Below are 23768 nucleotides of genomic sequence, written 5' to 3' on the forward strand. Positions count from 1 at the left end.
CTGTGCTGTGTGAGTCTGCTCCCTGTGCTGTGTGGTTCTGCTCTCTGTGCTGTGTGAGTCTGCTCCCTGTGCTGTGTGACTCTGCTCTCTGTGCTGTGTGAGTCTGCTCCCTGTGCTGTGTGAGTCTGCTACCTGTGCTGTGTGACTGCTCCCTGTGCTGTGTGAGTCTGCTCTCTGTGCTGTGTGAGTCTGCTCCCTGTGCTGTGTGAGTCTGCTCTCTGTGCTGTGTGAGGTTGCTCCCTGCGCTGTGTGAGTCTGCTCCATGTGCTGTGTGAGTCTGCCCTCTGTGCTGTGTGAGTCTGCTCTCTGTGCTGTGTGAGTCTGCTCTCTGTGCTGTGTGAGTCTGCTCTCTGTGCTGTGTGAATCTGCTTTCTGTGCTGTGTGAGTCTGCTCCCTGTGCTGTGTGAGTCTGCTCCCTGTGCTGTGTGAGTCTGCTCCCTGTGCTGTGTGAGTCTGCTCCCTGTGCTGTGTGAGTCTGCTCCCTGTGCTGTGTGAGTCTGCTCCCTGTCTGTGTGAGTCTGCTCTCTGTGCTGTGTGAGTCTGCTCTCTGTGCTGTGTGAGTCTGCTCTCTGTGCTGTGTGAGTCTGCTCTCTGTGCTGTGTGAGTCTGCTCTCTGTGCTGTGTGAGTCTGCTCTCTGTGCTGTGTGGGTCTGCTCTCTGTGCTGTGTGAGTCTGCTCCCTGTGCTGTGTGAGTCTGCTCTCTGTGCTGTGTGAGTCTGCTCCCTGTGCTGTGTGAGTCTGCTCCCTGTGCTGTGTGAGTCTGCTCCCTGTGCTGTGTGAGTCTGCTCTCTGTGCTGTGTGAGTCTGCTCTCTGTGCTGTGTGAGTCTGCTCCCTGTGCTGTGTGAGTCTGCTCCCTGTGCTGTGTGAGTCTGCTCCCTGTGCTGTGTGAGTCTGCTCCCTGTGCTGTGTGAGTCTGCTCTCTGTGCTGTGTGGGTCTGCTCACTGTGCTGTGTGAGCCTGCTCTCTGTGCTGTGTGAGTCTGCTCTCTGTGCTGTGTGAGTCTGCTCCCTGTGCTGTGTGAGTCTGCTCTCTGTGCTGTGTGAGTCTGCTCTCTGTGCTGTGTGAGTCTGCTCCCTGTGCTGTGTGAGTCTGCTCCCTGTGCTGTGTGAGTCTGCTCTCTGTGCTGTGTGAGTCTGATCACTGTGCTGTGTGAGTCTGCTCCCTGTGCTGTGTGAGTCTGCTCTCTGTGCTGTGAGTCTGCTCTCTGTGCTGTGTGAGTCTGCTCTCTGTGCTGTGTGAGTCTGCTCCCTGTGCTGTGTGAGTCTGCTCCCTGTGCTGTGTGAGTCTGCTCTCTGTGCTGTGAGTCTGCTCTCTGTGCTGTGTGAGTCTGCTCTCTGTGCTGTGTGAGTCTGCTCTCTGTGCTGTGTGAGTCTGCTCCCTGTGCTGTGTGAGTCTGCTCCCTGTGCTGTGTGAGTCTGCTCTCTGTGCTGTGAGTCTGCTCTCTGTGCTGTGTGAGTCTGCTCTCTGTGCTGTGTGAGTCTGCTCTTTGTGCTGTGTGAGTCTGCTCTCTGTGCTGTGTGAGTCTGCTCCCTGTGCTGTGTGAGTCTGCTCCCTGTACTGTGTGAGTCTGCTCCCTGTGCTGTGTGAGTCTGCTCTCTGTGCTGTGTGGGTCTGCTCACTGTGCTGTGTGAGTCTGCTCTCTGTGCTGTGTCAGTCTGCTCTCTGTGCTGTGTCAGTCTGCTCCCTGTGCTGTGTGAGTCTGCTCTCTGTGCTGTGTGAGTCTGCTCTCTGTGCTGTGTGAGTCTGCTCCCTGTGCTGTGTGAGTCTGCTCCTTGTGCTGTGTGAGTCTGCTCCCTGTGCTGTGTGCGTCTGCTCCCTGTGCTGTGTGAGTCTGCTCTCTGTACTGTGTGAGTCTGCTCTCTGTGCTGTGTGAGTCTGCTCCCTGTGCTGTGTGACTGCTCCCTGTGCTGTGTGAGTCTGCTCCCTGTGCTGTGTGTGTCTGCTCTTTGTGCTATGTGAGTCTGCTCTCTGTGCTGTGTGAGTCTGCTCTCTGTGCTGTGTGAGTCTGCTCTCTGTGCTGTGTGAGTCTGCTCCCTGTGCTGTGTGAGACTGCTCTCTGTGCTGTGTGAGTCTGCTCTCTGTGCTGTGTGAGTCTGCTCCCTGTGCTGTGTGAGTCTGCTCCCTGTGCTGTGTGAGTCTGCTCCCTGTGCTGTGTGAGTCTGCTCTCTGTGCTGTGTGGGTCTGCTCACTGTGCTGTGTGGGTCTGCTCCCTGTGCTGTGTGAGTCTGCTCTCTGTGCTGTGTGGGCCTGCTCACTGTGCTGTGTGAGCCTGCTCTCTGTGCTGTGTGAGTCTGCTCTCTGTGCTGTGTGAGTCTGCTCTCTGTGCTGTGTGAGTCTGCTCTCTGTGCTGTGTGAGTCTGCTCCCTTTGCTGTGTACGTCTGCTCCCTGTGCTGTGTGAGTCTGCTCCCTGTGCTGTGTGAGTCTGCTCTCTGTGCTGTGTGAGTCTGCTCCCTGTGCTGTGTGAGTCTGCTCTCTGTGCTGTGTGAGTCTGGTCTCTATGCTGTATGAGTATGCTCTCTGTGCTGTGTGACTCTGCTCTCTGTGCTGTGTGAGCCTGCTCTCTGTGCTGTGTGAGTCTGCTCTCTGTGCTGTGTGAGTCTGCTCCCTGTGCTCTGTGAGTCTGCTCTCTGTGCTGTGTGAGTCTGCTCTCTGTGCTGTGTGAGTCTGCTCCCTATGCTGTGTGAGTCTGCTCTCTGTGCTGTGTGAGTCTGCTCTCTGTGCTGTGTGAGTCTGCTCCCTGTGCTGTGTGAGTCTGCTCTCTGTGCTGTGTGAGTCTGCTCTCTGTGCTGTGTGAGGTTGCTCCCGGTGCTGTGTGAGTCTGCTCCCTGTGCTGTGTGAGTCTGCTCCCTGTGCTGAGTGAGTCTGCTCTCTGTGCTGTGTGAGTCTGCTCCCTGTGCTGTGTGAGTCTGCTCCCTGTGCTGTGTGAGTCTGCTCTCTGTGCTGTGTGAGTCTGCTCTCTGTGCTGTGTGAGTCTGCTCCCTGTGCTGTGTGAGTCTGCTCCCTGTGCTGTGTGAGTCTGCTCCCTGTGCTGTGTGAGTCTGCTCTCTGTGCTGTGTGGGTCTGCTCACTGTGCTGTGTGAGTCTGCTCTCTGTGCTGTGTTAGTCTGCTCCCTGTGCTGTGTGAGTCTGCTCTCTGAGCTGTGTGAGTCTGCTCCCTGTGCTGTGTGAGTCTGCGGCTGTGCTGTGTGAGTCTGCTCCCTGTGCTGTGTGAGTCTGCTCTCTGTACTGTGTGAGTCTGCTCTCTGTGCTGTGTGAGTCTGCTCCCTGTGCTGTGTGACTGCTCCCTGTGCTGTGTGAGTCTGCTCCCTGTGCTGTGTGAGTCTGCTCTCTGTGCTGTGTGAGTCTGCTCTCTGTGCTGTGTGAGTCTGCTCCCTGTGCTGTGTGAGTCTGCTCTCTGTGCTGTGTTAGTCTGCTCTCTGTGCTGTGTGAGTCTGCTCTCTGTGCTCTGTGAGTCTGCTCACTGTGCTGTGTGGGTCTGCTCCCTGTGCTGTGTGAGTCTGCTCTCTGTGCTGTGTGAGGTTGCTCCCGGTGCTGTGTGAGTCTGCTCCCTGTGCTGTGTGAGTCTGCTCCCTGTGCTGTGTGAGTCTGCTCTCTGTGCTGTGTGAGTCTGCTCCCTGTGCTGTGTGAGTCTGCTCCCTGTGCTGTGTGAGTCTGCTCTCTGTGTTGTGTGAGTCTGCTCTCTGTGCTGTGTGAGTCTGCTCCCTGTGCTGTGTGAGTCTGCTCCCTGTGCTGTGTGAGTCTGCTCTCTGTGCTGTGTGGGTCTGCTCACTGTGCTGTGTGAGCCTGCTCTCTGTGCTGTGTTAGTCTGTTCCCTGTGCTGTGTAAGTCTGCTCTCTGAGCTGTGTGAGTCTGCTCCCTGTGCTGTGTGAGTCTGCTCCCTGTGCTGTGTGAGTCTGCTCCCTGTGCTGTGTGAGTCTGCTCCCTGTGCTGTGTGAGTCTGCTCTCTGTGCTGTGTGAGTCTGCTCCCTGTGCTGTGTGAGTCTGCTCCCTGTGCTGTGTGAGTCTGCTCTCTGTGCTGTGTGAGTCTTCTCTCTGTGCTGTGTGAGTCTGCTCTCTGTGCTGTGTGAATCTGCTCTCTGTGCTGTGTGAGCCTGCTCTCTGTGCTGTGTGAGTCTGCTCTCTGTGCTGTGTGAGTCTGCTCCCTGTGCTCTGTGAGTCTGCTCTCTGTGCTGTGTGAGTCTGCTCTCTGTGCTCTGTGAGTCTGCTCTCTGTGCTGTGTGAGTCTGCTCTCTGTGCTGTGTGAGTCTGCTCCCTGCGCTGTGTGAGTCTGCTCTCTGTGCTGCGTGAGTCTGCTCGCTGTGCTGTGTGAGTCTGCTCTCTGTGCTGTGTGAGTCTGCTCCCTGTGCTGTGTGGTTCTGCTCTCTGTGCTGTGTGAGTCTGCTCCCTGTGCTGTGTGACTCTGCTCTCTGTGCTGTGTGAGTCTGCTCCCTGTGCTGTGTGAGTCTGCTACCTGTGCTGTGTGACTGCTCCCTGTGCTGTGTGAGTCTGCTCTCTGTGCTGTGTGAGTCTGCTCCCTGTGCTGTGTGAGTCTGCTCTCTGTGCTGTGTGAGGTTGCTCCCTGCGCTGTGTGAGTCTGCTCCATGTGCTGTGTGAGTCTGCCCTCTGTGCTGTGTGAGTCTGCTCTCTGTGCTGTGTGAGTCTGCTCTCTGTGCTGTGTGAGTCTGCTCTCTGTGCTGTGTGAATCTGCTTTCTGTGCTGTGTGAGTCTGCTCCCTGTGCTGTGTGAGTCTGCTCCCTGTGCTGTGTGAGTCTGCTCCCTGTGCTGTGTGAGTCTGCTCCCTGTGCTGTGTGAGTCTGCTCCCTGTGCTGTGTGAGTCTGCTCCCTGTCTGTGTGAGTCTGCTCTCTGTGCTGTGTGAGTCTGCTCCCTGTGCTGTGTGAGTCTGCTCCCTGTGCTGTGTGAGTCTTCTCCCTGTGCTCTGTGAGTATGCTCTCTGTGCTGTGTGAGTCTGCTCCCTGTGCTCTGTGAGTCTGCTCTCTGTGCTGTGTGAGTCTGCTCCCTGTCTGTGTGAGTCTGCTCTCTGTGCTGTGTGAGTCTGCTCCCTGTGCTGTGTGAGTCTGCTCTCTGTGCTGTGTGAGTCTGCTCTCTGTCTGTGTGAGTCTGCTCCCTGTGCTGTGTGAGTCTGCTCTCTGTGCTGTGTGAGTCTGCTCTCTGTGCTGTGTGAGTCTGCTCCCTGTGCTGTGTGAGTCTGCTCCCTGTGCTGTGTGAGTCAGCTCTCTGTGCTGTGTGAGTCTGCTCTCTGTGCTGTGTGAGTCTGCTCCCTGTGCTCTCTGTGCTGTGTGAGTCTGCTCTCTGTGCTGTGTGAGTCTGCTCCCTGTGCTGTGTGAGTCTGCTCTCTGTGCTGTGTGAGTCTGCTCTCTGTGCTGTGTGAGTCTGCTCTCTGTGCTGTGTGAGTCTGCACCCTGTGCTGTGTGAGTCTGCTCCCTGTGCTGTGTGAGTCTGCTCCCTGTACTGTGTGAGTCTGTTCCCTGTGCTGTGTGACTGCTCCCTGTGCTGTGTGAGTCTGCTCCCTGTGCTGTGTGAGTCTGCTCTCTGTGCTGTATGAGTCTGCTCCCTGTGCTGTGTGAGTCTGCTCGCTGTGCTGTGTGAGTCTGCTCCCTGTGCTGTGTGAGTCTGCTCCCTGTGCTGTGTGAGTCTGCTCCCTGTGCTGTGTAAGTCTGCTCTCTGTGCTGTGTGAGTCTGCTCCCTGTGCTGTGTGAGTCTGCTCCCTGTGCTGTGTGAGTCTGCTCCCTGTGCTGTGTGAGTCTGCTCTCTGTGCTGTGTGGGTCTGCTCACTGTGCTGTGTGACTGCTCCCTGTGCTGTGTGAGTCTGCTCTTTGTGCTGTGTGAGTCTGCTCTCTGTGCTGTGTGAGTCTGCTCTTTGTGCTGTGTGAGTATGCTCTCTGTGCTGTGTGAGTCTGCTCCCTGTGCTGTGTGAGTATGCTCCCTGTGCTGGGTGAATCTGCTCTCTGTGCTGTGTGAGTCTGCTCTCTGTGCTGTGTGGGTCTGCTCACTGTGCTGTGTGAGTCTGCTCCCTGTGCTGTGTGAGTCTGCTCCCTGTGCTGTGTGAGTCTGCTCTCTGTGCTGTGTGAGTCTGCTCTCTGTGCTGTGTGAGTCTGCTCTCTGTGCTGTGTGAGTCTGCTCCCTGTGCTCTCTGTGCTGTGTGAGTCTGCTCTCTGTGCTGTGTGAGTCTGCTCTCTGTGCTGTGTGAGTCTGCTCCCTGCGCTGTGTGAGTCTGCTCTCTGTGCTGCGTGAGTCTGCTCCCTGTGCTGTGTGAGTCTGCTCTCTGTGCTGTGTGAGTCTGCTCCCTGTGCTGTGTGAGTCTGCTCTCTGTGCTGTGTGGGTCTGCTCACTGTGCTGTGTGACTGCTCCCTGTGCTGTGTGAGTCTGCTCTTTGTGCTGTGTGAGTCTTCTCTCTGTGCTGTGTGAGTCTGCTCTTTGTGCTGTGTGAGTATGCTCTCTGTGCTGTGTGAGTCTGCTCCCTGTGCTGTGTGAGTATGCTCCCTGTGCTGGGTGAATCTGCTCTCTGTGCTGTGTGAGTCTGCTCTCTGTGCTGTGTGGGTCTGCTCACTGTGCTGTGTGAGTCTGCTCCCTGTGCTGTGTGAGTCTGCTCCCTGTGCTGTGTGAGTCTGCTCTCTGTGCTGTGTGAGTCTGCTCTCTGTGCTGTGTGAGTCTGCTCTCTGTGCTGTGTGAGTCTGCTCCCTGCGCTCTCTGTGCTGTGTGAGTCTGCTCTCTGTGCTATGTGAGTCTGCTCTCTGTGCTGTGTGAGTCTGCTCCCTGCGCTGTGTGAGTCTGCTCTCTGTGCTGCGTGAGTCTGCTCCCTGTGCTGTGTGAGTCTGCTCTCTGTGCTGTGTGAGTCTGCTCCCTGTGCTGTGTGGTTCTGCTCTCTGTGCTGTGTGAGTCTGCTCCCTGTGCTGTGTGACTCTGCTCTCTGTGCTGTGTGAGTCTGCTCCCTGTGCTGTGTGAGTCTGCTACCTGTGCTGTGTGACTGCTCCCTGTGCTGTGTGAGTCTGCTCTCTGTGCTGTGTGAGTCTGCTCCCTGTGCTGTGTGAGTCTGCTCTCTGTGCTGTGTGAGGTTGCTCCCTGCGCTGTGTGAGTCTGCTCCATGTGCTGTGTGAGCCTGCCCTCTGTGCTGTGTGAGTCTGCTCTCTGTGCTGTGTGAGTCTGCTCTCTGTGCTGTGTGAGTCTGCTCTCTGTGCTGTGTGAGTCTGCTCTCTGTGCTGTGTGAGTCTGCTCCCTGTGCTGTGTGAGTCTGCTCCCTGTGCTGTGTGAGTCTGCTCCCTGTGCTGTGTGAGTCCGCTCCCTGTGCTGTGTGAGTCTGCTCCCTGTCTGTGTGAGTCTGCTCTCTGTGCTGTGTGAGTCTGCTCCCTGTGCTGTGTGAGTCTGCTCCCTGTGCTGTGTGAGTCTTCTCCCTGTGCTCTGTGAGTCTGCTCTCTGTGCTGTGTGAGTCTGCTCCCTGTGCTCTGTGAGTCTGCTCTCTGTGCTGTGTGAGTCTGCTCCCTGTCTGTGTGAGTCTGCTCTCTGTGCTGTGTGAGTCTGCTCCCTGTGCTGTGTGAGTCTGCTCTCTGTGCTGTGTGAGTCTGCTCTCTGTCTGTGTGAGTCTGCTCCCTGTGCTGTGTGAGTCTGCTCTCTGTGCTGTGTGAGTCTGCTCTCTGTGCTGTGTGAGTCTGCTCCCTGTGCTGTGTGAGTCTGCTCTCTGTGCTGTGTGAGTCTGCTCCCTGTGCTCTCTGTGCTGTGTGAGTCTGCTCTCTGTGCTGTGTGAGTCTGCTCCCTGTGCTGTGTGAGTCTGCTCTCTGTGCTGTGTGAGTCTGCTCTCTGTGCTGTGTGAGTCTGCTCTCTGTGCTGTGTGAGTCTGCTCCCTGTGCTGTGTGAGTCTGCTCCCTGTGCTGTGTGAGTCTGCTCCCTGTACTGTGTGAGTCTGCTCCCTGTGCTGTGTGACTGCTCCCTGTGCTGTGTGAGTCTGCTCCCTGTGCTGTGTGAGTCTGCTCTCTGTGCTGTATGAGTCTGCTCCCTGTGCTGTGTGAGTCTGCTCCCTGTGCTGTGTGAGTCTGCTCCCTGTGCTGTGTGAGTCTGCTCCCTGTGCTGTGTGAGTCTGCTCCCTGTGCTGTGTGAGTCTGCTCTCTGTGCTGTGTGAGTCTGCTCCCTGTGCTGTGTGAGTCTGCTCCCTGTGTTGTGTGAGTCTGCTCCCTGTGCTGTGTGAGTCTGCTCTCTGTGCTGTATGAGTCTGCTCCCTGTGCTGTGTGAGTCTGCTCCCTGTGCTGTGTGAGTCTGCTCTCTGTGCTGTGTGAGTCTGCTCTCTGTGCTGTGTGTGTCTGCTCTCTGTGCTGTGTGAGTCTGCTCCCTGTGCTGTGTGAGTCTGCTCCCTGTGCTGTGTGAGTCTGCTCCCTGTGCTGTGTGAGTCTGCTCCCTGTGCTGTGTGAGTCTGCTCCCTGTGCTGTGTGAGTCTGCTCCCTGTCTGTGTGAGTCTGCTCTCTGTGCTGTGTGAGACTGCTCCCTGTGCTGTGTGAGTCTGCTCCCTGTGCTGTGTGAGTCTTCTCCCTGTGCTCTGTGAGTCTGCTCTCTGTGCTGTGTGAGTCTGCTCGCTGTGCTCTGTGAGTCTGCTCTCTGTGCTGTGTGAGTCTGCTCCCTGTCTGTGTGAGTCTGCTCTCTGTGCTGTGTGAGTCTGCTCCCTGTGCTGTGTGGTTCTGCTCTCTGTGCTGTGTGAGTCTGCTCCCTGTGCTGTGTGACTCTGCTCTCTGTGCTGTGTGAGTCTGCTCCCTGTGCTGTGTGAGTCTGCTACCTGTGCTGTGTGACTGCTCCCTGTGCTGTGTGAGTCTGCTCTCTGTGCTGTGTGAGTCTGCTCCCTGTGCTGTGTGAGTCTGCTCTCTGTGCTGTGTGAGGTTGCTCCCTGCGCTGTGTGAGTCTGCTCCATGTGCTGTGTGAGCCTGCCCTCTGTGCTGTGTGAGTCTGCTCTCTGTGCTGTGTGAGTCTGCTCTCTGTGCTGTGTGAGTCTGCTCTCTGTGCTGTGTGAGTCTGCTCTCTGTGCTGTGTGAGTCTGCTCCCTGTGCTGTGTGAGTCTGCTCCCTGTGCTGTGTGAGTCTGCTCCCTGTGCTGTGTGAGTCCGCTCCCTGTGCTGTGTGAGTCTGCTCCCTGTCTGTGTGAGTCTGCTCTCTGTGCTGTGTGAGTCTGCTCCCTGTGCTGTGTGAGTCTGCTCCCTGTGCTGTGTGAGTCTTCTCCCTGTGCTCTGTGAGTCTGCTCTCTGTGCTGTGTGAGTCTGCTCCCTGTGCTCTGTGAGTCTGCTCTCTGTGCTGTGTGAGTCTGCTCCCTGTCTGTGTGAGTCTGCTCTCTGTGCTGTGTGAGTCTGCTCCCTGTGCTGTGTGAGTCTGCTCTCTGTGCTGTGTGAGTCTGCTCTCTGTCTGTGTGAGTCTGCTCCCTGTGCTGTGTGAGTCTGCTCTCTGTGCTGTGTGAGTCTGCTCTCTGTGCTGTGTGAGTCTGCTCCCTGTGCTGTGTGAGTCTGCTCCCTGTGCTGTGTGAGTCTGCTCTCTGTGCTGTGTGAGTCTGCTCCCTGTGCTCTCTGTGCTGTGTGAGTCTGCTCTCTGTGCTGTGTGAGTCTGCTCCCTGTGCTGTGTGAGTCTGCTCTCTGTGCTGTGTGAGTCTGCTCTCTGTGCTGTGTGAGTCTGCTCTCTGTGCTGTGTGAGTCTGCTCCCTGTGCTGTGTGAGTCTGCTCCCTGTGCTGTGTGAGTCTGCTCCCTGTACTGTGTGAGTCTGCTCCCTGTGCTGTGTGACTGCTCCCTGTGCTGTGTGAGTCTGCTCCCTGTGCTGTGTGAGTCTGCTCTCTGTGCTGTATGAGTCTGCTCCCTGTGCTGTGTGAGTCTGCTCCCTGTGCTGTGTGAGTCTGCTCCCTGTGCTGTGTGAGTCTGCTCCCTGTGCTGTGTGAGTCTGCTCCCTGTGCTGTGTGAGTCTGCTCTCTGTGCTGTGTGAGTCTGCTCCCTGTGCTGTGTGAGTCTGCTCCCTGTGTTGTGTGAGTCTGCTCCCTGTGCTGTGTGAGTCTGCTCTCTGTACTGTGTGGGTCTGCTCACTGTGCTGTGTGACTGCTCCCTGTGCTGTGTGAGTCTGCTCTTTGTGCTGTGTGAGTCTGCTCTCTGTGCTGTGTGAGTCTGCTCTCTGTGCTGTGTGAGTCTGCTCTCTGTGCTGTGTGAGTCTGCTCCCTGTGCTGTGTGAGTCTGCTCTCTGTGCTGTGTGAGTCTGCTCTCTGTGCTGTGTGAGTCTGCTCTCTGTGCTGTGTGGGTCTGCTCACTGTGCTGTGTGAGTCTGCTCCCTGTGCTGTGTGAGTCTGCTCCCTGTGCTGTGTGAGTCTGCTCTCTGTGCTGTGTGAGTCTGCTCTCTGTGCTGTGTGAGTCTGCTCTCTGTGCTGTGTGAGTCTGCTCCCTGTGCTCTTTGTGCTGTGTGAGTCTGCTCTCTGTGCTGTGTGAGTCTGCTCTCTGTGCTGTGTGAGTCTGCTCCCTGTGCTGTGTGAGTCTGCTCCCTGTGCTGTGTGAGTCTGCTCTCTGTGCTGTGTGAGTCTGCTCTCTGTGCTGTGTGAGTCTGCTCCCTGTGCTGTGTGAGTCTGCTCCCTGTGCTGTGTGAGTCTGCTCTCTGTGCTGTGTGGGTCTGCTCACTGTGCTGTGTGAGCCTGCTCTCTGTGCTGTGTGAGTCTGCTCTCTGTGCTGTGTGAGTCTGCTCCCTGTGCTGTGTGAGTCTGCTCCCTGTGCTGTGTGAGTCTGCCCCCTGTGCTGTGTGAGTCAGCTCCCTGTGCTGTGTGAGTCTGCTCCCTGTGCTGTGTGAGTCTGCTCCCTGTGCTGTGTGAGTCTGCTCCCTGTGCTGTGTGAGTCTGCTCACTGTGCTGTGTGAGTCTGCTCTCTGTGCTGTGTGAGTCTGCTCCCTGTGCTGTGTGAGTCTGCTCCCTGTGCTGTGTGAGTCTGCTCCCTGTGCTGTGTGAGTCTGCTCTCTGTGCTGTGTGAGTCTGCTCTCTGTGCTGTGTGAGTCTGCTCTCTGTGCTGTGTGAATCTGCTCTCTGTGCTGTGTGAGCCTGCTCTCTGTGCTGTGTGAGTCTGCTCTCTGTGCTGTGTGAGTCTGCTCCCTGTGCTCTGTGAGTCTGCTCTCTGTGCTGTGTGAGTCTGCTCTCTGTGCTGTGTGAGTCTGCTCTCTGTGCTGTGTGAGTCTGCTCTCTGTGCTGTGTGAGTCTGCTCTCTGTGCTGTGTGAGTCTGCTCCCTGTGCTCTGTGAGTCGGCTCTCTGTGCTGTGTGAGTCTGCTCTCTGTGCTTTGTGAGACTGCTCTCTGTGCTGTGTGAGTCTGCTCTCTGTGCTGTGTGAGTCTGCTCTCTGTGCTGTGTGAGTCTGCTCCCTGTGCTGTGTGAGTCTGCTCCCTGTGCTGTGTGAGTCTGCTCTCTGTGCTGTGTGATTCTACTCCCTGTGCTGTGGTGTGTCGGCTCCCTGTGCTGTGTGATTCTGCTCCCTGTGCTGTCTGATTCTGCTCCCTGTGCTGTGTGAGTCTGCTCTCTGTGCTGTTTGATTCTGCTCCCTGTGCTGTGTGAGTCTGCTCTCTGTGCTGTGTGAGTCTGCTCTCTGTGCTGTGTGAGTCTGCTCTCTGTGCTGTGTGAGTCTGCTCCCTGTGCTGTGTGAGTCTGCTCTCTGTGCTGTGTGAGTCTGCTCCCTGTGCTGTGTGGGTCTGCTCCCTGTGCTGTGTGAGTGTGCTTCCTGTGCTGTGTGATTCTGCTCCCTGTGCTGTGTGAGTCTGCTCCCTATGCTGTGTGAGTCTGCTCCCTGTGCTGTGTGAGTCTGCTCTCTGTGCTGTGTGAGTCTGCTCTCTGTGCTGTGTGAGTCTGCTCTCTGTGCTGTGTGAGTCTGCTCTCTGTGCTCTGTGAGTCTGCTCTCTGTGCTCTGTGAGTCTGCTCTCTGTGCTGTGTGAGTCTGCTCCCTGTGCTGTGTGAGTCTGCTCTCTGTGCTGTGTGAGTCTGCTCTCTGTGCTGTGTGAGTCTGCTCCCTGTCTGTGTGAGTCTGCTCCCTGTCTGTGTGAGTCTGCTCTCTGTGCTGTGTGAGTCTGCTCCCTGTGCTGTGTGGTTCTGTTCTTTGTGCTGTGTGAGTCTGCTCCCTGTGCTGTGTGACTCTGCTCCCTGTGCCGTGTGACTGCTCCCTGTGCTGTGTGAGTCTGCTCCCTGTGCTGTGTGAGTCTGCTCTCTGTGCTGTGTGAGTCTGCTCTCTGTGCTGTGTGAGTCTGCTCTCTGTGCTGTGTGAGTCTGCTCTCTCTGCTGTGTGAGTCTGCTCTCTGTGCTGTGTGAGTCTGCTCTCTGTGCTGTGTGAGTCTGCTCTCTGTGCTGTGTGGGTCTGCTCTCTGTGCTGTGTGAGTCTGCTCCCTGTGCTGTGTGAGTCTGCTCTCTGTGCTGTGTGAGTCTGCTCCCTGTGCTGTGTGAGTCTGCTCCCTGTGCTGTGTGAGTCTGCTCTCTGTGCTGTGTGAGTCTGCTCTCTGTGCTGAGTGAGTCTGCTCTCTGTGCTGTGAGTCTGCTCCTTGTGCTGTGTGAGTCTGCTCCCTGTGCTGTGTGAGTCTGCTCTCTCTGCTGTGTGAGTCTGCTCTCTGTGCTGTGTGACTCTGCTCTCTGTGCTGTGTGAGTCTGCACTCTGTGCTGTGTGACTCTGCTCTCTGTGCTGTGTGAGTCTGCTCCCTGTGCTGTGTGAGTCTGCTCCCTGTGTGTGTGAGTCTGCTCCCTGTGCTGTGTGAGTCTGCTCTCTGTGCTGTGTGAGTCTGCTCCTTGTGCTATGTGAGTCGGCTCTCTGTTCTGTGTGAGTCTGCTCCCTGTGCTGTGTGAGTCTGCTCCCTGTACTGTGTTAGTCTGCTCCCTGTGCTGTGTGAGTCTGCTCTCTGTGCTGTGTGATTCTGCTCCCTGTGCTGTGGTGTGTCAGCTCCCTGTGCTGTGTGATTCTGCTCCCTGTGCTGTGTGATTATGCTCCCTGTGCTGTGTGAGTCTGCTCTCTGTGCTGTGTGATTCTGCTCCCTGTGCTGTGTGAGTCTGCTCTCTGTGCTGTGTGAGTCTGCTCCCTGTGCTGTGTGAGTCTGCTTCCTGTGCTGTGTGAGTCTGCTCTCTGTGCTGTGTGGGTCTGCTCACTGTGCTGTGTGAGTCTGCTCTCTGTGCTGTGTGAGTCTGCTCTCTGTGCTGTGTGAGTCTGCTCCCTGTGCTGTGTGAGTCTGCTCCCTGTGCTGTGTGAGTCTGCTCCCTGTGCTGTGTGAGTCTGCTCCCTGTGCTGTGTGAGTCTGCTCCCTGTGCTGTGTGAGTCTGCTCTCTGTGCTGTGTGAGTCTGCTCCCTGTGGTGTGTGAGTCTTCTCTCTGTGCTGTGTGAGTCTGCTCCCTGTGCTGTGTGAGTCTGCTCTCTGTGCTGTGTGAGTCTGCTCTCTGTGCTGTGTGAGTCTGCTCTCTGTGCTGTGTGAGTCTGCTCTCTGTGCTGTGTGAGTCTGCTCTCTGTGCTGTGTGAGTCTGCTCTCTGTGCTGTGTGGGTCTGCTCTCTGTGCTGTGTGAGTCTGCTCCCTGTGCTGTGTGAGTCTGCTCTCTGTGCTGTGTGGGTCTGCTCACTGTGCTGTGTGAGTCTGCTCTCTGTGCTGTGTGAGTCTGCTCTCTGTGCTGTGTGAGTCTGCTCCCTGTGCTGTGTGAGTCTGAGTCTGCTCCCTGTGCTGTGTGAGTCTGCTCCCTGTGCTGTGTGAGTCTGCTCCCTGTGCTGTGTGAGTCTGCTCTCTGTGCTGTGTGAGTCTGCTCCCTGTGCTGTGTGAGTCTTCTCTCTGTGCTGTGTGAGTCTGCTCTCTGTGCTGTGTGAGTCTGCTCTCTGTGCTGTGTGAGTCTGCTCTCTGTGCTGTGTGAGTCTGCTCTCTGTGCTGTGTGAGTCTGCTCTCTGTGCTGTGTGAGTCTGCTCTCTGTGCTGTGTGAGTCTGCTCTCTGTGCTGTGTGGGTCTGCTCTCTGTGCTGTGTGAGTCTGCTCCCTGTGCTGTGTGAGTCTGCTCTCTGTGCTGTGTGAGTCTGCTCCCTGTGCTGTGTGAGTCTGCTCCCTGTGCTGTGTGAGTCTGCTCCCTGTGCTGTGTGAGTCTGCTCTCTGTGCTGTGTGAGTCTGCTCTCTGTGCTGTGTGAGTCTGCTCTCTGTGCTGTGAGTCTGCTCTCTGTGCTGTGTGAGTCTGCTCCCTGTGCTGTGTGAGTCTGCTCCCTGTGCTGTGTGAGTCTGCTCCCTGTGCTGTGTGAGTCTGCTCCCTGTGCTGTGTGAGTCTGCTCCCTGTGCTGTGTGAGTCTGCTCTCTGTGCTGTGTGAGTCTGCTCTCTGTGCTGTGTGACTCTGCTCTCTGTGCTGTGTGAGTCTGCTCTCTGTGCTGTGTGACTCTGCTCTCTGTGCTGTGTGAGTCTGCTCCCTGTGCTGTGTGAGTCTGCTCTCTGTGCTGTGTGAGTCTGCTCCCTGTGTGTGTGAGTCTGCTCCCTGTGCTGTGGAAGTCTGCTCTCTGTGCTGTGTGAGTCTGCTCCTTGTGCTATGTGAGTCGGCTCTCTGTTCTGTGTGAGTCTGCTCCCTGTGCTGTGTGAGTCTGCTCCCTGTGCTGTGTGAGTCTGCTCCCTGTGCTGTGTGAGTCTGCTCTCTGTGCTGTGTGAGTCTGCTCTCTGTGCTGTGTGGGTCTGCTCACTGTGCTGTGTGAGTCGGCTCTCTGTGCTGTGTGAGTCTGCTCTCTGTGCTGTGTGAGTCTGCTCCCTGTGCTGTGTGAGTCTGCTCTCTGTGCTGTGTGAGTCTGCTCTCTGAGCTGTGTGAGTCTGCTCCCTGTGCTGTGTGAGTCTGCTCCCTGTGCTGTGTGAGTCTGCTCCCTGTGCTGTGTGAGTCTGCTCCCTGTGCTGTGTGAGTCTGCTCTCTGTGCTGTGTGAGTCTGCTCCCTGTGCTGTGTCACTGCTCCCTGTGCTGTGTGAGCCTGCTCCCTGTGCTGTGTGTGTCTGCTCTTTGTGCTGTGTGAGTCTGCTCTCTGTGCTGTGTGAGTCTGCTCTCTGTGCTGTGTGAGTCTGCTCCCTGTGCTGTGTGAGTCTGCTCTCTGTGCTGTGTGAGTCTGCTCTCTGAGCTGTGCGAGTCTGCTCCCTGTGCTGTGTGAGTCTGCTCCCTGTGCTGTGTGAGTCTGCTCCCTGTGCTGTGTGAGTCTGCTCCCTGTGCTGTGTGAGTCTGCTCCCTGTGCTGTGTTAGTCTGCTCTCTGTGCTGTGTGAGTCTGCTCCCTGTGCTGTGTGACTGCTCCCTGTGCTGTGTGAGTCTGCTCTCTGTGCTGTGTGAGGCTGCTCTCTGTGCTGTGTGAGTCTGCTCTCTGTGCTGTGTGAGTCTGCTCTCTGTGCTGTGTGAGTCTGCTCCCTGTGCTGTGTGAGTCTGCTCCCTGTGCTGTGTGAGTCTGCTCCCTGTGCTGTGTGAGTCTGCTCTCTGTGCTGTGTGGGTCTGCTCACTGTGCTGTGTGAGCCTGCTCTCTGTGCTGTGTGAGTCTGCTCTCTGTGCTGTGTGAGTCTGCTCCCTGTGCTGTGTGAGTCTGCTCCCTGTGCTGTGTGAGTCTGCCCCCTGTGCTGTGTGAGTCTGCTCCCTGTGCTGTGTGAGTCTGCTCTCTGTGCTGTGTGAGTCTGCTCTCTGTGCTGTGTGAGTCTGATCTCTGTGCTGTGTGACTCTGCTCTCTGTGCTGTGTGAGCCTGCTCTCTGTGCTGTGTGAGTCTGCTCTCTGTGCTGTGTGAGTCTGCTCCCTGTGCTCTGTGAGTCTGCTCTCTGTGCTGTGTGAGTCTGCTCTCTGTGCTGTGTGAGTCTGCTCTCTGTGCTGTGTGAGTCTGCTCTCTGTGCTGTATGAGTCTGCTCTCTGTGCTGTGTGAGTCTGCTCTCTGTGCTGTGTGAGTCTGCTCTCTGTGCTGTGTGAGTCTGCTCTCTGTGCTGTGTGAGTCTGCTCCCTGTGCTGTGGTGTGTCGGCTCCCTGTGCTGTGTGATTCTGCTCCCTGTGCTGTCTGATTCTGCTCCCTGTGCTGTGTGAGTCTGCTCCCTGTGCTGTGTGAGTCTGCTCTCTGTGCTGTGTGGGTCTGCTCCCTGTGCTGTGTGAGTCTGCTCTCTGTGCTGTGTGATTCTGCTCCCTGTGCTGTGTGAGTCTGCTCTCTGTGCTGTGTGGGTCTGCTCCCTGTGCTGTGTGAGTCTGCTCTCTGTGCTGTGTGATTCTGCTCCCTGTGCTGTGTGAGTCTGCTCTCTGTGCTGTGTGAGTCTGCTCTCTGTGCTGTGTGAGTCTGCTCCCTGTGCTGTGTGAGTCTGCTCTCTGTGCTGTGTGAGTCTGCTCTCTGTGCTGTGTGGGTCTGCTCCCTGTGCTGTGTGAGTCTGCTCTCTGTGCTGTGTGATTCTGCTCCCTGTGCTGTGTGAGTCTGCTCTCTGTGCTGTGTGAGTCTCACTGTGTGAGTCTGCTCTCTGTGCTGTGTGAGTCTGCTCCCTGTGCTGTGTGTGACTGCTCTCTGTGCTGTGTGAGTCTGCTCCCTGTGCTGTGTGGGTCTGCTCCCTGTGCTGTGAGTCTGCTCCCTGTGCTGTGTGAGTCTGCTTCCTGTGCTGTGTGATTCTGCTCCCTGTGCTGTGTGAGTCTGCTCCCTATGCTGTGTGGGTCTGCTCTCTGTGCTGTGTGAGTCTGCTCTCTGTGCTGTGTGAGTCTGCTCTCTGTGCTGTGTGAGTCTGCTCCCTGTGCTGTGTGAGTCTGCTCCATGTGCTGTGTGAGTCTGCTCTCTGTGCTGTGTGAGTCTGCTCCCTGTGCTGTGAGTCTGCTCCCTGTGCTGTGAGTCTGCTCTCTGTGCTGTGAGTCTGCTCTCTCTGCTGTGTGAGTCTGCTCCCTGTGCTGTGTGAGTCTGCTCTCTGTGCTGTGTGAGTCTGCTCTCTGTGCTGTGTGAGTCTGCTCTCTGTGCATAGCGAGTCTGCTCCCTGTGCTGTGTGACTCTGCTCCCTGTGCATAGTGAGTCTGCTCTCTGTGCTGTGTGAGTCTGCTCTCTGTGCTGTGTGAGTCTGCTCCCTGTGCTGTGGTGTGTCGGCTCCCTGTGCTGTGTGATTCTGCTCCCTGTGCTGTCTGATTCTGCTCCCTGTGCTGTGTGAGTCTGCTCTCTGTGCTGTGTGATTCTGCTCCCTGTGCTGTGTGAGTCTGCTCTCTGTGCTGTGTGAGTCTGCTCTCTGTGCTGTGTGAGTCTGCTCTCTGTGCTGTGTGAGTCTGCTCCCTGTGCTGTGTGAGTCTGCTCTCTGTGCTGTGTGAGTCTGCTCCCTGTGCTGTGTGGGTCTGCTCCCTGTGCTGTGTGAGTCTGCTTCCTGTGCTGTGTGATTCTGCTCCCTGTGCTGTGTGAGTCTGCTCCCTATGCTGTGTGGGTCTGCTCTCTGTGCTGTGTGAGTCTGCTCTCTGTGCTGTGTGAGTCTGCTCTCTGTGCTGTGTGAGTCTGCTCTCTGTGCTGTGTGAGTCTGCTCTCTGTGCTGTGTGAGTCTGCTCTCTGTGGTGTGTGAGTCTGCTCTCTGTGCTGTGTGAGTCTGCTCCCTGTGCTGTGTGAGTCTGCTCCATGTGCTGTGTGAGTCTGCTCTCTGTGCTGTGTGAGTCTGCTCCCTGTGCTGTGAGTCTGCTCTCTGTGCTGTGAGTCTGCTCTCTCTGCTGTGTGAGTCTGCTCCCTGTGCTGTGTGAGTCTGCTCCCTATGCTGTGTTGGTCTGCTCTCTGTGCTGTGTGAGTCTGCTCTCTGTGCTGTGTGAGTCTGCTCTCTGTGCTGTGTGAGTCTGCTCTCTGTGCTGTGTGACTCTGCTCCCTGTGCATAGTGAGTCTGCTCTCTGTGCTGTGTGAGTCTGCTCTCTGTGCTGTGTGAGTCTGCTCCCTGTGCTGTGGTGTGTCGGCTCCCTGTGCTGTGTGATTCTGCTCCCTGTGCTGTGTGAGTCTGCTCCCTGTGCTGTGAGTCTGCTCTCTGTGCTGTGAGTCTGCTCTCTCTGCTGTGTGAGTCTGCTCCCTGTGCTGTGTGAGTCTGCTCTCTGTGCTGTGTGAGTCTGCTCTCTGTGCTGTGTGAGTCTGCTCTCTGTGCATAGTGAGTCTGCTCCCTGTGCTGTGTGACTCTGCTCCCTGTGCATAGTGAGTCTGCTCCCTGTGCTGTGTGAGTCGGCTCTGGGTGCTGTGTGAGTCTGCTCTCTGTGCTGTGTGAGTCTGCTCTCTGTGCTGTGTGAGTCTGCTCTCTGTGCTGTGTGAGTCTGCTCCCTGTGCTGTGTGAGTCTGCTCCCTGTGCTGTGTGAGTCTGCTCCCTGTGCTGTGTGAGTCTGCTCTCTGTGCTGTGTGAGTCTGCTCCTTGTGCTGTGTGAGTCGGCTCTGGGTGCTGTGTGAGTCTGCTCTCTGTGCTGTGTGAGTCTGCTCTCTGTGCTGTGTGAGTCTGCTCTCTGTGCTGTGTGAGTCTGCTCCCTATGCTGTGTGAGTCTGCTCCCTGTGCTGTGTGAGTCTGCTCCCTGTGCTGTGTGAGTCTGCTCCCTGTGCTGTGTGTGTCTGCTCTCTGTGCTGTGTGAGTCGGCTCCCTGTGCTGTGTGAGTCTGCTCTCTGTGCTGTGTGAGTCTGCTCCCTGTGCTGTGTGAGTCTGCTCCCTGTGCTGTGTGAGTCTGCTCTCTGTGCTGTGTGAGTCGGCTCCCTGTGCTGTGTGAGTCTGCTCTCTGTGCTGTGTGAGTCTGCTCCCTGTGCTGTGTGGGTCTGCTCCCTGTGCTGTGTGAGTCGGCTCCCTGTGCTGTGTGAGTCTGCTCTCTGTGCTGTGTGAGTCGGCTCCCTGTGCTGTGTGAGTCTGCTCTCTGTGCTGTGTGAGTCGGCTCCCTGTGCTGTGTGAGTCTGCTCTCTGTGCTGTGTGAATCTGCTCTCTGTGCTGTGTGAGTCTGCTCCCTGTGCTGTGTGAGTCTGCTCTCTGTGCTGTGCGAGTCTGCTCTCTGTGCTGTGTGGGTCTGCTCCCTGTGCTGTGTGAGTCTGCTCCCTGTGCTGTGTGAGTCTGCTCTCTGTGCTGTGTGAGTCTGCTCCCTGTGCTGTGTGAGTCTGCTCTCTGTGCTGTGTGAGTCTGCTCTCTGTGCTGTGTGAGTCTGCTCTCTGTGCTGTGTGAGTCTGCTCTCTGTGCTGTGTGAGTCTGCTCCCTGTGCTGTGTGAGTCTGCTCTCTGTGCATTTTGAGTCTGCTCTCTGTGGCCTGGGAGACCAGGGCCTGGGTGTCTGGCGCTGAGGCGGCTATGGGCCACATTGGGTGGGAATGCATTGTGATGATTACCATGCATACGGGCCAGATGGGCAGAGTGGATGGGACCCTCTGTGACAAAACAACAGAGTGCAGCCCAGGTTGGGGGGGTGGGGTGCGGTGGTGTGAGTGGGGTGGTGGGGCGTTTTGTTCCCCTTGAGGATTAGCAATCCTGCAGGACTAAATATGGAACTTTCAAGGCGAGAAATGCAATATGTTATTGGCAGGGAGCAGTGACAAAGGAAATGGGAAATCCTGCCGGCATAAAAGACACTTGGGATCTCCCGTTGGATTCTCTGCCATACAGTTTCCCGCCCACCAAAAATGGGGGGGGAGCATTCCAGTTATTATCTCTGTAGGCCAATGATACTTTAAATAGCAGAATCCTCTCCTTATTTTTAGTACAACCAATAAAACACATTTCACAGGCGTTTTGTTACATTCAATTCTCCCAAAATCAGAACAATCAGTAGTCCTCCATGTTGAACACCATTTGGAGGAAGCACTGAGGGTGGCAATGTCACAAACATGTTCTGGGTCGGGGGACTTCAATGTCCATAACCAAGAGTGGCTTGGCAGCACACTGTTGACCAAACTGGTCGCGATCTACAGCACATAACTGGTAGACTGGGTCTACGGCAGATTGTGAGTGAAGCAATAAGATGGAAAAACGTACTTGACTTCAGCCTCACCAACCTGCCTGCCACAGACGCAAGTTAAACATGTCCGTCAATTCAACTATCTTGGAAGCACAATGACATCAATGTTAAAAGCAATACTAAAATCCAAAAAAGCATTCAGCTTGTGCCTTTAAATGAGGATCCATGTACTAAAATATTCTGTCTGGTCAGAAATGTATTCTAGACGTGAAGCTTGAAACATTGAGGAAGAGGAAGACAAAGTCAACTGCTTGCAAATGTAGTGATTCAGATAGATCACGGGTAAAATGGATGGAGAAAATATCTATTAAAACTGATTGTGGACGGAAAAACAAGCTGACTCTTATGTAATAAATAATTGAAACAAAATGGAGTTGTTTGAAAATATTATTTGTACAGAAGGGTATTATTTGAAATGCTTCATCACCACCAAAAGGATTATCAAAATCAGAGCAATAGGCCGACAGCAGAGGAAGCAGCTAGACAATATTAAAGACTGGTTTAACCAGAATTCCACCAACAAGATCATCCAGTGATTGAAAAACTATAGTCGCCTATGTTACTCGGCAGGGCACTTAGATGAAAGCGGCCTCATATGGGAGAGGGGAATATTCTTACTCAAATTCAATCTTAATTCGGTGTAATATTTTGAGCAATGTCATGCTGTGGAATTCCCCGTGTCAGAAACTAAGTGCTGACAGCGGGACTGAATCAGTGGTGTTCTAGTGTAGCAAACTTGGCGCTGTACCCGGATCAATCCAACGACAGTTAAGGGGCTCCGATGCCACTTGGAACACAACCAATTACAACAAAGTACGGTGTCTAATTCGCCAAATTCAGGATTGTCACTCCAGAGGCTGACAAGCTACAGCTGCCGCCCCAACCCGCGGTCCAATCAGGCGTCTTGTCTTGTCTTGTCTTGCAGGGTCACAGGCCCTTCAGGTATCCGCCGCCCCCAACCACAACATGCAGTCTCAGAGTCAGGTACTACATGAGGGAGGATCAGTAACCATCCAGCACCTGCAGGTGCAGTTAGAGGAGTCCAACAACCAGCAGGAGCAGGAGATGGTGCCGACCTTGCGTGCCACCCAGGCCAGCACCGCACGGTTGGCATCCGCGATGGATGCCTTGGGGACGAAGATTTTGGTCATGGGTCTAGATGTCCCAAGGCCTGGGCACTCTGTGCAGGCAAAGGCTGAGGCTCAGGACAGGGCTGCCCTATCACAATCAGCCATGTGCCAGGGCAACCTGGACATTGCAGCAATGCTCTTGAGCATGGCCCAGTCACAACGGGCTATGGCTGGCGTCGGCGGCATTGACCAGGCGCTGGCCGATGTGGCATTGCGGGCCAGGGGGGAGGGGAGTGGGGATGAGGGGAGTCTGTGGGGGGAGGGGCTGTAGTGATGGTGATGGTGCTGGAGAGGGGGTGTGGGTGTAGGAATGGTGTGGCGTGCCGCAAATGTTACTTGCCACCTGTCAGCCCATATACGATCTGTGTGTGTCTTCATGATCAGGGGAACCACAGAACAGAACAGTTTCCTCTTCTCACCCACCTCCTTCCTCTCCAGTGGCTTGTCCTGCTCTACATGGCCTCTCTGCATGTTCAATGGCAGGTGAAGGCCTGCCCATGTCAGGAAGCAACAGATTTTAGCACAATATTTAATGTGACACAAAGTGTACTGCAAAGCCAGCCAGACAAATCCCTGTGGGGTATTCAAACTTTAAGCAAGTATAAAACAGCTCCAAAAATGGATTCAATTTCAGCAACAGCCAGAAGAAATAATCCAACATTTGTGTATGGAGTTCATGATTCCTTTTCAAAATAGCACTGTGTTTGTCATTCTGTTTGGCATTATATTCAGATATGCGAGTTTAAGACAGAATTGCTCGAGTGCAAAGTTTGGAAACGGCGTACATGGTTTCAATTCACCATTACCCATGGACTTTTCTGCATGCTGCTGCTGGCTGTTAAGCACGCGAGCACGCAAATTCCTTTAAAAGATTACATCCTGCGTACTTCCTGTCAGAACTGCTGTGCAGTTTAGCATCTTTTTTTTAGTCTTAGCTGGCTATGTAGCACATAAAATGTGGGAGTTGGAGAGCCTAATTTAGCCCTTTGTTTAAGTTCTGCTTATACAATATAACCTCAAGTACGTGGCTCGAAACATCAAGCCCAGTACTTGGCCTTAAAAATACAGTATCTGCTTAGAGTAAAAGCTGAGCTGTAAGTTAAGAGCTTGCCGAGATATGCAGATATATATAATCACCACTAGTCCAATTTCTACTGCTTCGAGTTCACTTCCAACTTGGAAACCCTCATCAGTGGGTCTGTTTTTAAACCTATCGAGGCTTTCAGCACTGCTTTGTCAGGTTATGTTTACGTTTTGCTTTTGTTTAATAGATGACTTTTATGAACAAATTAAGTTCCAGTTAAGCTTCATTTCTTTCATATATTCATGAATGTCACATAGACAAGAAATATTATGGACCGGATAAAGCCAAAATGCAATTTTGTTCCATTTTACGAAGAACAGTGGATGATTTTCATGGGTTTTTGAAATACAATTCCTCTTTTCACAACTGAGTGAGCAGACTCTCTGAAGAAACATTTTATATCACAGTATCTTCAGAGGCTGATACACAAATGGATTTTTCAGACTCAGTGGACCCTAACTTAAAGACTACCCATCTCTCATAGCCAGTAAATCACGGACTAGAAACAGAATTATGAGCCCACCCACAATCATGCCAAAGAGGAGTTTCCCTCTATTACTATTGGAAACAGTTTTTAGATGAATATTTCCAAAGATTCCAATAAACTTTCAATTTTCCAGTACAGATTATTATTCTCTGGAGCAGCATTTGAATATATTGGGCGTGATTTAACGGAAATGATGCAGAGTCTGGTGTCCAGCGCATTTAGCCGGGCATTTCCTGCCGCTGGCAGCGATGAAAACAACCATGCTATTAAACGGGACACTGCTTCATTTCTGGGCCTCGGCGAGGAACACCCCCACTGGACCGCGCTTAGTCCCATTTCCTGCACTAACACGCTCCACTCGCTTGTGCAGGAAGTGTTGAGCGCATTTAAAAATGGCTTCCCGATCGCTAGACCACCCCCACCGCAGCCCGTCCGGATCTCCCCAACTCACCAATAAGGGAGTCACCGAGTATCCCATCTCATAAGGGCAGGGCGCTCCCGGGCCCGATCCCTGGCATGGCCATGATGCCATCTGGACAGCTTGGCACTATGAGCCTGACACCATGGCAGTGCCACTGCCAGGGTGCCTGTGTGGCACTGCCAGGATGCCTGTGTGGCATTGCCAGGGTGCCCATGTGGCACTGCCAGGGTGCCTGTGTGGCACTGCCAGGGTGCCTGTGTGGCACTGCCAGGGTGCCTGTGTGGCACTGCCTGGGTGCCTGTGTGGCACTGCCTGGGTGCCAGGGAGGCAGTGCCATGGCATCAGATTGCCCCTGATCAACTAGCAGACTCCCCCAAGTGCCGGTATGCCTGGTCGACATTTGTGAAAAACAATGCTAACTAGCACTCTCTCGGGATCTCCAAGGCGAGGCCATTCGATCCCGGGCGCTGGGTGGATCCGGCGCAAACATATTTAAGTGAGACTAACTGCTCACTTGAATGTGTAAATCTGGGTCCCGACCTCAATAGTGGGATCCAGGTCTCATGAGGCGTGACGAGGCCATTGTAATTGGGCTGGATTTTATGGGGGTGGTGGTAGGGGTATGTATTACTGAGTCCCCCACCTGCAGAAGAAAGGTTTGTTCCAGGCCAACTGATTTTAAATAAAGCTTCTCTACAGTGATAACAGGCTCGGGGCTTGCTCAACAAGCCGAGAGCCAGATATCTGCCCCCACTCAAAGTCAGTCCCACACACAAAGAAACAAAAGTT

This window comes from Scyliorhinus torazame, chromosome 7 (genome assembly GCF_047496885.1).
Source record: "Scyliorhinus torazame isolate Kashiwa2021f chromosome 7, sScyTor2.1, whole genome shotgun sequence".
Taxonomy (NCBI): domain Eukaryota; kingdom Metazoa; phylum Chordata; class Chondrichthyes; order Carcharhiniformes; family Scyliorhinidae; genus Scyliorhinus; species Scyliorhinus torazame.